This window comes from Melanerpes formicivorus, unplaced genomic scaffold (genome assembly GCF_026170545.1).
Source record: "Melanerpes formicivorus ecotype bairdi unplaced genomic scaffold, bMelFor1.0.p_v2 SCAF_10, whole genome shotgun sequence".
NCBI classification, from domain to species: domain Eukaryota; kingdom Metazoa; phylum Chordata; class Aves; order Piciformes; family Picidae; genus Melanerpes; species Melanerpes formicivorus.
The window spans coordinates 9,406,472-9,422,329 of record NW_027142362.1 but is presented as its reverse complement, the minus strand read 5'-3'; the positions used below and the strand labels follow the sequence as shown (position 1 = coordinate 9,422,329).

At 46.9% G+C, this 15,858-nt stretch overlaps 1 protein-coding gene across 2 annotated transcripts in view; it reads right to left on the bottom strand.

Annotated features, from left to right (window-relative positions):
- Positions 1-15,858, bottom strand: part of PIAS1 (protein inhibitor of activated STAT 1) — an 84,098-nt gene that overhangs the window by 34,476 nt on the left and 33,764 nt on the right. The gene's annotated exons all lie outside the window — the stretch shown is intronic.

Sequence of the window (15,858 nt, the reverse complement as noted above, 5' to 3'; positions counted from 1 at the left end):
ACTGAGAAGATTCTGGCCACATCGTCTTGCCCTGCAGCCTTTAGCTATTGATCAGCAATACAGGGACAGGAGATGGAGAAGCAGCAGGTTAGGGACAAGGACTTTGTGTGTCTTGGGCTTGCCTAGGAAAAATGCAGCAAGCCCAAAAGCATCCTCTGGAAGGGAGATGAGAAATGTTCTTTTCCTTTCTGCCTTTCTCTAATCTTCTTCCATATGTTTCCCCACAACCTTTTTACACCCTTATCTATCCCTTCTAGCTCCTTTTATCCTACAAACAATGCATGAAAAACTTCCACAAAACACATGAAAGGGAGCTAATTGAGCAGCTTTACTACGCAACACCAAGCTCCCAAGCTCATTTGTGACCACACAAACTCCTCTGTTTCTAAGGAGTCCAGATTTCTCAAGGAACAGGCATGGGAAATCTGGAATTTCAGAGTTTAGAAAGCAAAGAGGTTTGCACTAATTCAGCTGGTGGGTTTAAGAACACCAACCAGATCCTGGCAAGTCAAGCCCATCAGCTCCTGCTCAAGTTCCGGGGTATGATTAAAACCAGAAGTATGCAAATACATCACTTTATACAAGGAGGGGGGAAAAACTCCACTCATTCTGATGGCTAGAAACATGCAACCATGCCCTGCAAATAACCAATATCATTTAACAAAAGAACAGCAAACCCACCCCCCCACACCCCCAGATATCCAACTGAAAACTGAGTGGATTTATACATCATTTATAAACTGGAATCGTGCCAGGGCAGCAGAGCCCAGGAATGGTTTTGGGGGGTGGGGCTGAGGAGGTTTGGGGTGGGTTTTTGTAACTCTGAATTGTTAGACCTTTTCTTTGACACTCTCTGAATGGTTATTTCCTGCACCAATATAGGTGAGGGGTTGGAAGGCAGTTCCATGGAGTAGGACCTCAGAGTGCTGGTGAAAAAAATTCCCCATGAGCCAGCACTGAGCCCTCACAGCCAAGGCTCCAGGGGCATCCTGGAGTACATTAAGGAGAGTGTGACCAGCAGGTCAGGGGAGGTTCTCCTCCTGCTCTGCTATGCCACAGTGAAGCCAGGGCTGGAGTGCTCTGTCCAGTTCTGAGTTCCCCAGTTCAAGAGAGACAGGGAATAACTGGAGAGAGTCCAGTGGAGGCTACAAAGATGCTGAAAGGCCTGGAGCATCTCTGTGAGGAGGAAAGGCTGAGAGCCCTGGGGCTGTTGAGCCTGGAGAAGAGCAGCCCCAGAGGGGATCTGCTCCATGCTCAGCAAGACCTAAAGGACCTATGTGGGACAAGAGGATAGGGCCAAACTCTTCTCAGTGGTGCCCAGCAACAGGACAAGGGGCAATGGGCACAAACTGGAACCCAGGAGTTTCGATCTAAAGATGAGGAGAAAATTCTCTGGTGTGAGGGTGCTGGAGCCAGCTGCCCAGAGAGGTTGTGAAGTCTCTTTCTCTGAAGACCTTCTAAACCCACCTAGACATCGTGATCCTAGGCAAGCTGCTGTGGGTGCCCCTACTTCAGTAAAGGGGTTGAGCTCCAGAGGTCCCTTCCAACCCCAGCATGCTGGGATTCTATGAAGAGCTTGAAGGATCAGGCAAGAGTGGTTCACAGGGCTCGTCCTCTTTGCAGTCTCAGAGAAGACATACAATGACTTTTAGTTTGGTTTTAATTTACACATTAAGAACAAAGGCACAGTAATTAAAGAAAATATTGCATGAGTTGGAAGCTTGGCTTTACCTTGCTGCTAAAAAACTCCCTGAATACTTCACAAATCTGAAAGAGCAGGTTTTGAAAGCACAATAAAAAGCTTTTCAAGCAGATTTATGTAGTTAAATGAGTGTCAACAAGAAATTTTCAGGCAAGCTGCCTAAAATCTACTTCTCATTTTACTAGAATCTCACCCTTTTTTTTTTTGAGGGGGTGCTGAAGAGGGGAGTACAGGGGTAGAGGGGAGAATTTACTACTTTTTCATTCATCCAGCTTACATCAGGAAAGGCAATGAGAAAACCCCACATTTTCTTGTGAAGATATAGACACAGCAGCACAAGCTCAGGTCTGTTGCTTCTTCAAGTCCCCAACATTAGCACAACACACACTAAAATGCTTTAAAACATCACAAAACTGTTACAGAGCAGAATAGCTTCATCAAAACTCTTCTTTTGACCAAGGCACTATCACCACAGTTTCCTGAATTATTTCACAGAATGGTTTGGATTGGAAGGCACTTGAAAGGTCATTTAGTTCCAATCCCCCTGCCATGGGCAGGGATACCTCCCACCAGACCAAGTTGCTCAAGGTCTCAACCAACCTGGCCTTGAACACATCCAAGGAGGAGGCATCCACACCTCCCTGGGCAACCTGTTCCAGTGTCTCACCACCATCAATGGAAAGAATTTCTTCCTAATCTCCAGCCTAAATCTCCCCTTTTCCAGCCCAAAGCCATTGCCCCTCATCCTATCACTACAAGCCCTTGCTAAAAGTCCCTACCCAACTCTCCTGTGGCCCTCTTCAGGTACTGGAAGGCTGCTGTGAGGTCTCTCAGGAGCCTTCTCTTCTCCAGGCTGAACAGCCCCAACTAATGCTTACCTCATTCAAGCAGTGATCCAGACAGCCTATGGGTTTGGTATATATTAAGTCAGAATCACCCATTTCTGCCTTGCTGGTTGTTCCTTTTTTTAAACATTCCACCTGAGTTGTCAGCAGTTTAGTACAAATTCTTTTAATCCCTGACAGTATCATTCAGAAGCCCAAAACACTTCCATTTCTAGCTGGATGTCTACATAACTGTGTATACAGAGAGAGACAGGTGACAAATATATTCTTCTATAAGTAATAATAATGACAGATAAAATGCATTTGTTACCACTTTTTGTTCTTTATTTTGGAAAAACCCTACAGCACTTAAAGTGGGGGGAAAAAATAAAAAGAAGAAATAAAAACCAAACAACAAAACCCAGCTCTGAGTGGCTGCATTCTCTACAGCTCTAAAAATACTCTGTTCCACCTCACCAGTACCCAGGGCTAAAAATAGCCACACAATCTTTCTGCAGTAAAATACCTCTTGCTGTCTTGAGAAAGAGCTGGTCTCTCCAATTTCCATTCAAAAAGAGACACCTGAAAATCTTTAATGAATCTGAAGTTATCACACTGTGGAGGGGGTGATGTTTCCTAAGCCGGCAGCAGTTGACCATCACACTGCCCAGACTCTAAGGTTGATCTTTTCCATCCATCTTCATCATCGTCACAGAATCATCATAGAATGACTTATGTTGGAGGGGACCTTAGAGATCACCTACTCCAGCTTCCCTGACATTGGCAAGGGTGCCTCTCAACTGGACTGGGTTGTTCAAGGCCTCATTCAACCTGGCCTTGAACACCCCCAGGGAAGAGGCATCCACAACCCCCATGGGTAACTATTCTGGAGTCTCACCACACTCATGGTGAGAGATTCTTCCTAAGATCCAGTCTAAATCTACTTTCCCCTCAGCTTAAAATCATTCTCCCTAGACACTCATATGAAAAGTCCCTCTCCAGCTTTCATGTAGGATCCTTTCAGGTACTGCAGGGCAGCTCTAAGGTCCCCTCAGAATCTTCTCTTCTCCAGGCTGAACAAACCCCAGCTCCCTCATCTTATCCTCACAGCAGAGGTGCTCCAGCCCATCTTTGTGGCCCTCCCCTGGACCCACTCCAACAGTTCCATGTCCTTCCAAACCTGGCTTATTAAATAGTGACAGGAACATATTACCTTCTAACAAAGAAAGATACATGGACTAAAATTAAACTTAGACTAAAATTATACATGGACTAAAATTAAATGCAGACTAAAATTAAACTTGCACTTTAGACTGCAGTAACCACCCATGTTCAGGCCATGAGTAAAGCTATCAGTGACCTGGCCTAGGACCAATGGTTTCCTATAACAGCATCTTTATTTCTGAAGGCAGAAATAGTTAAGTGAGAGTAGCAAGACTATAGCACATTTTTGCTGCATGGTGTAAGATAAACAAGAGATATCTAACTGATTATTCACTAACCTAGGGCAGTGCAGAGTGAGGCCACAGCTGGAGCACTGGGTCCAGCTCTGGGCTCCCCAGTTCAAGAGAGACAGGGAACTACTGGAGAGAGTGGAGGCTACAAAGATGTTGAGGGGCCTGGAACATCCCTGGGAGAGGGAAAGGCTGAGAGATCTGTGATGCTGTGATCTGGGGCTGTTGAGCCTGGAGAAGAGCAGCCCCAGAGGGGATCTGCTCAATGCTCAGCAAGAAGTAAAGGGCAAGAGGATAGGGGCAGACTCTCATCAGTGGTGCCCAGTGACAGGACAAGGGGCAATGGGCACAAACTGGAACCCAGAAGGTTTAGCCACATCCATGCCCTGCATCCCCTGCCCAGGGGTGGGTGAGGATGGTCCTTCCTTGGGAGCTGGCTCAGCTGCAGTTTCAGGAGGGCTTTCAGGAATTTCAATTGGTTTTATTTGTCAAAATATTAACCAGGAAAACCTAAACACTGTAGAAGTTGTCAACCCAACACATAAGTAATTCTTGCTTATCTCTCCTGCATAGGGAAGACACCTCATTTTGTTGCAGCACAGGCATTCTGCTTTTTGCTTTTGAACAACAGAAGGCATTGTATCAATTTATGTTCAATCCTCTTTCAAATATCACTGCTGAAGATTTAATACTCTGCCTCCAAGCTAGACCAAATTTACTGCATTTAGATGAAGGCACAGAAAACATTTACCTTTTCAAAAGGTAACATTCAGACAGGCTTTGAATTATGTGCAGCTGCAGCAGAAGCCAAGCCATGTGTCACACAATACTACATCCACACAGCTCCTCACAATGTCATTTGGCCAAAACCCTCTTCTATCAGTCCTCAGCTGGGTTCATTTATCCAACTGCTTTTGGATGTGAGGTCAAAAGCCTGGGTACAGTGCTCTGCAACATCTGTATGTTAGCAGAAACCAAGCAGCTACCTGAGAGAGGCTGCACCTCAATGGGAGGTCTACACCACCACCGATGGATCATTAGCCCTTTTAAAGCCACCACAATTGATGAAGCTCCTGGGTAAAGCAAATGTTTACACATAAACACTTCCTTTCTCTTAACCACAACCTCTTAGCACCAAGTTCCTCCTTTCTTCTGAATTCACGTAGCAGGACCTTTTAAAGGACAACCTGTCATATCCTTCATTTCCTGCTACCCATTAAATGCATTTCAGTGTGAATATTAGGTCAGTCCCAGCCAGACCCCCCCTCAATCACCCCCTCCCCTGCAAAGAAGGAAAAGCCTCTTTCTAATTGCTAGAGCCAGGTCATAGAAACAGAAGATGAAAAAGGCCAGGAGGAAGGCTTTGGGGTTGAGAGGACGCTGGTTAGTTGGCTTCAACACACTCTGAACTACAAACACAAAGGCCTCCAATATTTCTTCTTACAGAACTGTTTTGGTTGGAAGACACCATCGAGATCATTGAGTCCAACCACTAACCCAGCACTCCAAGACCACCACTAAACCATGTCCCTCAGCACCACATCTCCATGTGGAGTCCAGTGTTGGGGACTCCACCACTGCACTGGACAGCTTGGGCCAGGCCTTGACAACCCTTTTGGGGGATAAATTGCTCCTCATGTCCAACCTAAACCTCCACTGGGGCAACCTGAGGCCATTTCTTCTTGTCCTATCACTTGTCACTAGGGAGACCAACGCCTCACCTCACTCCAACCTCATTTCAGGGAGCTGTAGAGAGCAATAAGGTCTCCCTTTCAGCCTCCCTTTCTCCAAGATGAATAATCCCAGATCCCTCAGCCACTCCTCACAAGACTTGTGCACCAGACCCTTCACCAGCTTCACTGCCCTTCTCTGAACCTGCTCCAGCATCTTAAGGTGCTTCTTGGAGAGAGGAGACCAAAACAGAAGCCAGTATTCAAGGTGGGGCCTCACCAATGCCCAGTACAGGGACAATAATCCCTGCCTCTGCTCCTGCTGATCCAAGCCAGGATGCTGCTGGCCCTCTTGTCAGATGAAGCCAAAGCTGGACCCTTCACCCTGAGTGACCTCTAAAAGCAGGGCTGAATGCTGTGCCCTGCACAAGCCATGGGCTTCAGGAGCTCATCCATACCCAGTTTATGTCCAACAGCAAGACAAACTCTGGAGTCTCCCATTTCTGCTTTGTCACTGGCTGTGACACCTTGGCCATTTAATTTCACTTCAATCCCTGATCACAATGGATGTTGTATAACCTTAACATTTCAAAGCACTTCATAGCATCATAGTATCAGTCAGGGTTGGAAGGAACCACAAGGATCATCTAGTTCCAACCCCCCTGCCATGGGCAGGGACACCCCACACTAGATCAGCCTGGCCAGAGCCTCATCCAGCCTGGGCTTAAACACCTCCAGGGACGGTGCACCAACCACCTCCCTGGACAACCCATTCCAGGGCTTCACCACTCTCATGGGGAAGAACTTCCTCCTCACCTCCAGCCTGAATCTCCCCACCTCCAGCTTCATTCCATTCCCCCTAGTCCTATCACTACCTGAGATCCTGAGAAGTCCCTCCCCAGCCTTCTTGTAGGCCCCCTCAGATATTGGAAGGCCAAAACTACTTCAGAACTACTTGAAGGGAAGCCTTTTAGTAAACATACAACTCACTCCTTCCTTGCCTGTGGTGACTAGTTCTGAACCCACCTCTCCCCAGGTTACAACTGCCCTACACCCCAAAACACACTGGGGTGCTGCAAAGTGCCACTGCCAGGCCCCTTCAGCTTCAACCAGATGAAAACCTGGTCGTTTTCTGGTCAGTCTGCAGCGTTTATCACTTCAGATCAGTTCTAGACTCTGCTCCACTTAAGCTTTAAACAGTTAAATGAATGCTCAGAAAGAAGAGGCAGAGCTAGAGTGGGGGTGGGAAAGGCGGGAAGCAGAAGAGACACGCAGGAGCTTATTTGAAGTAGTGCCTAAATATATATCTGAAAATAGCGTGGAAATCTTCCAAGGGCTACAATTAATTCATAAATATTACGTATTTTATAACTCTGTGATGCATAGTGTAAACAGATCAGCTGGAAATTCTGTGCAACTGGACAGATATTTAAAGTTGGATCATTTTCTGTAACCTGTATTAAGAGCATTGCTGACCCCCCAGGATTTCTGAAGAGACGTTTTCCTGCCAGAACTCTTCTCTCCTCCCAACCTACCTCTGCAAGGTAACCACCCCACCTACTCCAGACCTCTTCTTGCACTGCCCATCCTGAGCCCACAAGCCCTCCACTGCACCCCATGTTGCCAGAGGGAAGGAGCATAACTGCACAGAATGGTTTGGGTTGGAAGAGACCTTAAAGCTCATTTACTTCCAACCCCCCTGCCAGGGTCAGGGATACCTTCCACTAGACCAAGTTGCCCAAGGCAATACCAACCAAGCTAGCACTGAACACCTCCAGGGAGGGGGCATCCATGACCTCCCTGGGCAACACTTGAAATGAGCAGTGCTAAAGAGCCAGTACTGCTGTATCCCTACATGGGCCATGCTGCTTCTAGTGTATTTTTACTTTCACCAACTAAGCAACAAGTTTTACAAGGCTAACAGGAAAGGCAAAAAAAACAAGCTTAAAGTTCACAATTAGAGTCCCTAGCAAGCTCTGTACCAGGATCAGCACAACCCATGCCATCCTGTTCTAGGAGCCATTAGAAAGATGGAGAAAAGGACCTCTAAAAGACTCCAAGGTACTGAAGACTTTCAGCAGCATTGCCAACAACTACTAAGTGAACTCAATGTCTTGGTTGAAAGAAAAACATATATTGCAATAGCAGAGCTTCCTCCCTGGTGCTCTGCAAGCTCCACAGACAGGCCTCGAGCTCTCCCAGCACTACAAGGGACACCACTCTGAGTTTAGCTTGGCTCACTAAGCGTTAATGGATTACTCACATGCTCTGAGTCAGCCACATGGTTTGCCATAATTCCTTCTACTAAAAGCTTTAATTAGAATTGTAGAATATCCTGAGTTAGAAAGGACCCATGAGAATCACTGAGCCCAACTCCTGATCAAATCACCAACCATGCATAGTTTGGGTTGGAAGGGACCAAGATCATCTAGTTCAACTCCAGGTCAGCAGGGACATCTGCAACTAGAGGAGGTTGCTCAGAGCCCCAAACAGCCTGGCTTAGAACAGGTTCAGGGATGGGGCATCTCCCACTATTCTGGCCAACCTGGGCCAGGCTTTCACCACTCTCAGTGTCAAAACATTTCTCCCTTTCCTCCAGTCTCAATCTCTGTCTTTTAGTTTTCAGCCATCATCCCTTGTCCGGCCACAACAGACCCTGCCCAAAAGCCTGCCCCCAGTTTGCTGACCAGCCCCTTGAAGCACTGAAAGGCCATCAAAAGGTCTCCTTGGAGCCTGCTCTTCTCCAGGCTGAACAACCCCAACTCTCTCAGCCTGGCCTCTCAGCAGAGGGTTTCCAGCCCTCCCAGCATTGCTGTGGCCTCCTCTGGCCCCACTCCAACAGGTCCATGCCTCTGCTGTGCTGAAGACTCCAGAGCTGGCACCAAACCTGCAGGTGGGGGTCTCAGCAGAGGAGAGGGGCAGAACTCCCTCCCTCAGCCTGCTGCCTACAATCATCAAAAAGGCATCCTAATTTGATACTGGGAAGCAAAGTGGCTCCCATTCACATCAGAGAGGCAGTGTCTGAAAACATCCATACCCTGTAGAACCTTGGAGTTTGGGTGACCTCAGCTGTACACATGAGGAGATTGAGCAATCAGCTGAAGAGAGCAGGAATAAACTGCAGTCCTTCCCTCGCAGCACAGGAGCTACCCGGCCGGTTAAAGCTCTCTTACACTTCAACCAACTCTGGAAAGACTCTCTATAGATGAACTCGAGGCAAACCACATGCAAATACAAGCTGAAGCCAAAAAAAGACACTTAAGTGCACTGTAATCCTAGTTCAGCTCCAGCACATGAGCAGCACAGAGCAAATATTTCAGCTTATTCTTGCACAATTAGAAGCTGTCAAGGCGGAAGTCAGAAAGCTGAAGCCTGAGCTGAGAATAAAGCATTTTGTTGAACTTCCTCCCACAAAGGAAAAAAATAACAAACAGAGGAGACAGTAAAAGCGTGACTTTCATATCAACCATGGCACTGGCTGCACAGAGCAACAGATCAGCTTGCTGATACATGAAAGGGAGCAACACTTGCCAAACAAAACTTCTCTAGTTTCCAACCTAGATTTCTAAGCGCGGGGAGTTGTTTCATTATTTAATAGCCGTACCCTGAACTACAGGCAACCTCGAGCTTTTAGCCAGATCAGCTGCAAGTTGTGTTTTCCAGAACACAGAATCACAGCACCCAGAATCATAGGATCAAGCACCCAGGATCACAGAATGCCTGGCTGGAAGGGACCCCAAGGATGGTACGGCCCCATGATCAGTCACAGTCAGACAATTTCAAGGTAAATCATAGAATGGTTTGAGTTGGAAGTGACCTTAAAGATCATCCAGCTCAAATCCCCCTCTGCCATGGGCAGGGACACCTTCCACTAGGCCAGGTTGCAAAAAGCCTCATCTCAACTGGTCTGAAAGGCTTCCAGAGATGAGGCATTCACAACTTCTCTGGACAACCCACCCTGGTGTCACACCACCCTCACTGTAAGGAGCTTCTTCCTAATGTTCACATCTACCCTGCTCTAGTTCAAATCCATTGCCCCCTGTCCTTATCACCACATGCCCTCATAAATAGTCCCTCTCCACTGAAAGTCAGATGTACAAATGATGGTTTGTAAGCACATAAATCTTGAGGGAGTGAAATTCTGCTGTTTGGTGAAGCCCTGTCATTAGAGTCCACAGATGAGGAAATTAAACTAAGCCTCAGTAGCTTGTCTGGAAACTCCTGATGGAGCCAGTATCAGGAGTCTGGCAGCACACAGAGACCCCTAGGTGATACTATGGCTCCCCAAAAGCTGGATGCTTGTCTCTTCCTTCCAAGAGGGTGACACCTGAAGGTAATAATCCTCATTTCCATGCTTCAGATGTGAGTTTCAGTGTTGTGTTCCATACTGCTTAACCCTGAAGCAGAGCAAATAAATTGTAGGGTGATTATCCATACACCACTATGAGAGTGTGAGCGAACAGCCTAACCCACAGCCTCTTTAGCCCTTTAAATGGAAGAGGTTAATTTCCTATTACAGGTCAGTAAAGACCCATAATCTAGTTAAAAATGGGAGGTTTGGAAACGGCAGCACAGCTCAAGCAATTAGGACTGACATAGGCTGTAAGGAGAAGTATTTTTAAGATGTTGCTTAACTATCTGATGTTCTTTTCATAACAATCTGGAGGGCTCCTGGTATTTGTTACTCATCTCATCGTAAACATTTCACCACACAAAACAGATCTTATCTTACACTTTCAGAAAGTTGCCCCCATGGTTAAAAAACAACCAATTAGTGCCTGTGCACCAGGGGCTGACAACAGGGGAGGGGAAAAAAATCAAGTGAAAGCTGCAGCTTCACTTGAGAAACCAACAAGCCAAATTCTCCTATTTAACAGAGCTCCTAGTCAAAAACCAACACTCACAATAATAAAGCAACTTTGATCCCTTCCAGCCAAACTGGACAGCTTTTCCTCCAAAAAACTCACTCACAGAACCACATCACAGAGTCACAGACTGCATCAGGTTGGAAGGGGCCCTCAAAGGTCATCTCATCCCATCTCCCCGCAGACAGCCGGGACACTGAAAGGAGATCAAGCTGTCCAGGGCCACATCAAGTCTGATCTTGAATGTCTCCAGAGATGGGGCTACAACCATATCTCTGGGCAACCTGTTCCAGTAATTTACCTCTCCCATCATGAAAAACTTCCTTCTGATGTCCAATCTAAGTCTCCCCTGCTCCAGTTTCAAACCACTGCCCCTTGTTCTGTCACTACAAGACCATGTGAACAGTCCTTCCCCAGCCTTCTTGTAGCTTCCCTTCAGATATTGAAATGTGGTTACAAGGTCTCCCTGGGGCCTTCTCTTCTCTTGGGCTCAATGCCCTCAACTCTCTCTGCCTGGCCTTGTAGGAGATGTGCTCCAGCCCTCTGATTATCTTCATGGCCCTCCTCTGGACCTACTCCAGCAGATCTGTGTCCTTCTTACGTTGAGGGCCCCAGAGTTGGACACAATATTCAAGGTACATCAAGCTGTGGTTAACCATGGGGCAGGGGGCTCAGACTTCTCACTGAGCTCAGTGCACAGACTCATCCACCACGAGCCATTTTCAGAACACAGAGCCCTCCCAGCTGGCTCACACACAAAAACATCCAATATAGATGCTTTTCTTGATTTTGCAATGAGGATGACTAATAAAATATGGATCAAATTCGACAGCTCCACTGAACAAGGACAGATAGCTCTTAGCCTCAGCTAAACAAGCCCACTGACAGTTTTCTTGGGAGTATGGAAAAGGCTGACAACCCAGCCAGCTTAACTGTAATTGTCAGTAGTAGCCACAGGGCTCTGAGAGAGCTACAGGAGTTGAGTACTTGAAACACTCAGAAGGAAGCAAGAGACTCTGCAATCTGAGCAGAGGAACAGCAGGAGAAGAGTCCAACCGTCAGCAGGGCCTGGCTGCTATTTTCAGTTCTTCAAACAAGAGCAGGTTGAGGTAGCACAGGCTGAGTTTACAAGTTCAACTAGCTAGGCAAGTCTGCTCTTCCCCAAGCATCCTACTCACTGCTACAATCTGCAGGAGCTGCTGCAAGCCACAGATAGGTAATAAAATTAAGAAGTTAGTTACATGCCATCTAACCTTAGCTCCTCACAGATTGCATCAGGTTGGAAGGGACCCTCAAAGCTCATCTTGTCCAACTCCCCTTGCAGTCAGCAGGGACATCTCCAACTAGATCAGGCTGCTTAGGGCCACATCAAGTCTAATCTTGAATGTCTCCAAGGATGGGGACTCCCTGGGCAACCTGTTCCAGTGTTTCACCACTGTCATTGTGAAGAACTTCCTCCTAATGTCCAACCTAAATCTCCCCTGTTCCAGTTTCAAACCATTGCCCCTTGTCCTATCACCACAGGACCTTCTAAACAGTCCCTCCCCAGCCTTGCTGTAGCACCCCTACAGATACTGAAATGCAGCTTTAAGGTCTCTCTGGAGCCTTCTCTTATCCAGACTGAACAGCCTCAAATCTTTCAGCCTGTCTTCACAGGAGAGGTGCTCCAGCTCTCTGATCATCTTTGTGGCTCTCCTCTGGACCCACTCCAGCAGATCTATATCTCTCTTGTGCTGGGAGTCCCATAGCTGGACACAGGATACAAGCTGAAGCATGCTGAACCAGCCACACTCAACAAAGATCCTCCATTGCTGCCAGTGAGAAGGGTAGGGATGGGTAAAGCACTGCCTTCTGCCCTCACCACGAATCCTGCCCAGGCAGCAGGCAGCAGTCAGCAGTCAGCCTGTGGAGTTTAATCAGAGAGCTACATTCTGAGGAAGCAAGTGTAAGAAGGTAACATCCATTTCCTGCTTTTGTTCCTGACATTAAAAATAAGAGTTAGCAAGTTTAATTTCCTTGGCTGTTATTCACATTAGCTTGTATGCTACCCACCTACACAAGATATTTGGGTACAGAATGTGTGTTCAAGTGCCCTGCTGAGCAACTCCCTGCCCCGAGGCTTGCTTAAATTACTGGGTTTTTAATTAATGATCACATCTTGATGGGACAGGAGTCTAATATAGCAAACCTCCCAACCAATCCCACCTTGACCTGAGCAGCTGGATAGAAGGAAGAAATTGTTAGCACTGAAGGTAGTGACACTCTGGTCTAGGTTGCCCATAGAGTTGGGAGATGCCCCATCCCTTGAACTGCTCCAGGTCAGGGTGGGCTCTGAGCAACCTGCTCTAAATGAAGATGTCCCTGCTGGCTGCAGGGGGCTTGGACTAGATAGATGAGCTTTAAAGGTCCCATCCAACATAAAGCATTCCATGATTCTATGACTCATGAAAGACTGAGGAGAAACACATCCAAAGATGTGCTGGGCCCAACTTTTACTGTAGTAATAACAGTCAGAAGCAGCTAAAGATCCTCAAATCAGTGGAGATCACACTCATCCTCTCTCTCTCACACCCATTTTTTCCTGTTACAGTAAGTTCCATTTTAAGCAGGGAGATCACTGTTCAAAGCCCCAGATCAGGTCATCAGTTCATTCTTGTGGTGGAGACAACCAGAGTAAATTCCAAAGTTTCTTATCCCTAACCCCATGAAGAATCTGATGGGAAAAAGCACACAGGAGATGCTTGAAGGCTGGCCAGATGCCAAGGAGAAGTTCTGAGTGTTTGCAACATGCATCTGCCCTTGAAAACAAAGCCAGGGAACCTAGACACTTGACGTTTGAGGAAGCCCACACGGCTTAACTAGCCGTAACGAGGATGCTCAGACCACTTGGGGCAAAGATTCACCAAATCCCTTTGGATTATATTTGTAGTTAAGAGTTATCAGCAACTGCATAAATGGAGAAAATTAATCCAAGTCTGCTCCATACCTGCATTTCAAACTCTTAAGCTGTGTGCACAACTGCTCCACATTGTGTTGCCAGCATATAAAGCTGCATATCACTGCCAATGCACGAGAGTTTTTCTGTTAACATATTCACATATCTTTATTACTCTCAAATACTTCCATGACATTTATAGCCAGCAGTTTTGCACTGTAGCAACATTATTTTCCACTACAAAAGGAAACAACCAACCATCATCAGTAAATTTGTGGACAACACCAAGCTGGGGGCAGGAGTTGATCTGCTGGAGGGTAGAGAGGCTCTGCAGAGAGACCTCGACAGGCTGGGCAGATGGGCAAAGTCCAAGGGCAGGAGATTTAACACATCCAAGTGCCAGGTTCTGCACACTGGCCACAACAACCCTATGCAGTGCTACAGGCAGGGGTCAGAGTGGCTGGAGAGCAGCCAGGCAGAGAGGGACCTGGGGGTGCTGGTCGATGGTAGGCTGAACATGAGCCTGCAGTGAGCCCAGGCAGCCAAGAGGGCCAGTGGCATCCTGGCCTGCATCAGGAACAGTGTGGCCAGCAGGAGCAGGGAGGTCATTCTGCCCCTGTACACTGCACTGGTTAGGCCACACCTTGAGTCCTGTGTCCAGTTCTGGGCCCCTCAGTTTAGGAAAGATGTGGAGTTGCTGAAGCGTGTCCAGAGAAGGGCAACAAAGTTGGTGAGGGGCTTGGAACACAAGCCCTATGAGGAGAGACTGAGGGAGCTGGGGTTGCTTAGCCTGGAGGAGACTCAGGGGTGACCTTACTGCTCTCCACAACTACCTTAAGGAGGGTTGTAGACAGTTGGAGGTTGGTCTCTTCTCCCAGGCAACCAGCACCAGAACAAAAGGACACAGTCTCAAGCTGTGCTAGGGGAGGTTTAGGCTGGATATTAGGAAGAAGTTCTACACAGAGAGAGTGATTGCCCATTGGAATGGGCTGCCCAGGGAGGTGGTGGAGTCACCATCATTGGAGGTGTTGAGGAGAAGACTTGACAGGGTGCTTGGTTGCATGGGTTAGTTGATTAGGTGGTGTTGGATGATAGGTTGGACGCGATGATCTTCAAGATCTCTTCCAACCTGGTCTGGTCTGGTCTATTCTATTCTATTCTATGCTATGCTATCCTATTCTATTCTATCCTATTCTATTCCTCATATGCACAGACACTGAAGCTCTCTCTTCACCCAAAAAGCACAAGAAAAATAGCTTTTTAATAGCACTGCTTCAGACAGACAGAAAGTCATCTTCAGACTGGGTTCACATGCAAAACAACATACCCCCTCCCCCACCCAACCATACCCTGAAAGGACAAAAATTGCTTAAAAATTAATCTGGTTGGAATTTCATCCACTTCTATTTTCTTACCCTGACATTCAAAATCCACAAAGAGGGGAGAAAAAAAAACCCATCCCATTGTATATAAACTCCTCAAGCAACAAGACATGACAGACTGTGACTTATGATCTCTTCACTAGGGGCCAGTTTGTCAGGCACGGAACTGACAGCAAAGGGTTCTTACCACATCTAGGGATAAATGCATCCCATAATTCCTGCATTGGAATGTCTTAGTGAAATTGCAGCATTATTGTTAAGTATTTATCATGTAAAAGTGATGAGATACATCCCAAGTACCTAATTATCCTATACCACCAGCATTGCATGGAATGCTTATTAATCAATTAAGGCTTAAATTAAAGCTAAACAGACAGAAAATACCTCTTAAAAATACCTGAACCAGAACATGGGATTGCCAAAAGCTGGTTTTCCCTCAATGTCTCAGTTATAACAGCTAAACCAACCAAAAAATATATGCAAACAACTCTGCAGCATGCTTCAGACATCTGTAGACCACCGCTCACATGGTAGGGAGACCTTCTGCCTCTCTACAACTGCCTGAGAGGAGGTTGGAGCCAGGTGGGGGGTGGTATCATCTCCCTAGTAACAAGTGGCAAGACGAGAGGAAACAGCCTCAAGGTGTACCAGGGGAGGTTTAGGTTGGATATTAGAAGAAAATTCTTCACTGAAAAGGTTCTCAAACCCTGGAGCAGGCTCCCCATGGAGGCAGTTGAATCCCCGTTCCTGGAGGTGTTTAAAAGCCAGAGAGAGGTGGTGCTGAGGGACATGGTTGAGCACCAGTCTTGGTAGAGCTAGAGAATGGTTGAACTTGATGATCTTAAAGGTCTTTTCAGACCAAAACAATTCTATGATTCTGCGCCAGCCTCCTCCACTCCTGTAGCTGTTCAGACTCTTGGTGTGTAATACCTGCTCATTTTTGTTTACAGGAGATCTCTTTTGCAAAGGAGTTGTTTTCACTCACCCACCATCTCCTCCTATCTACTCTCACAAATCTCCACCTCC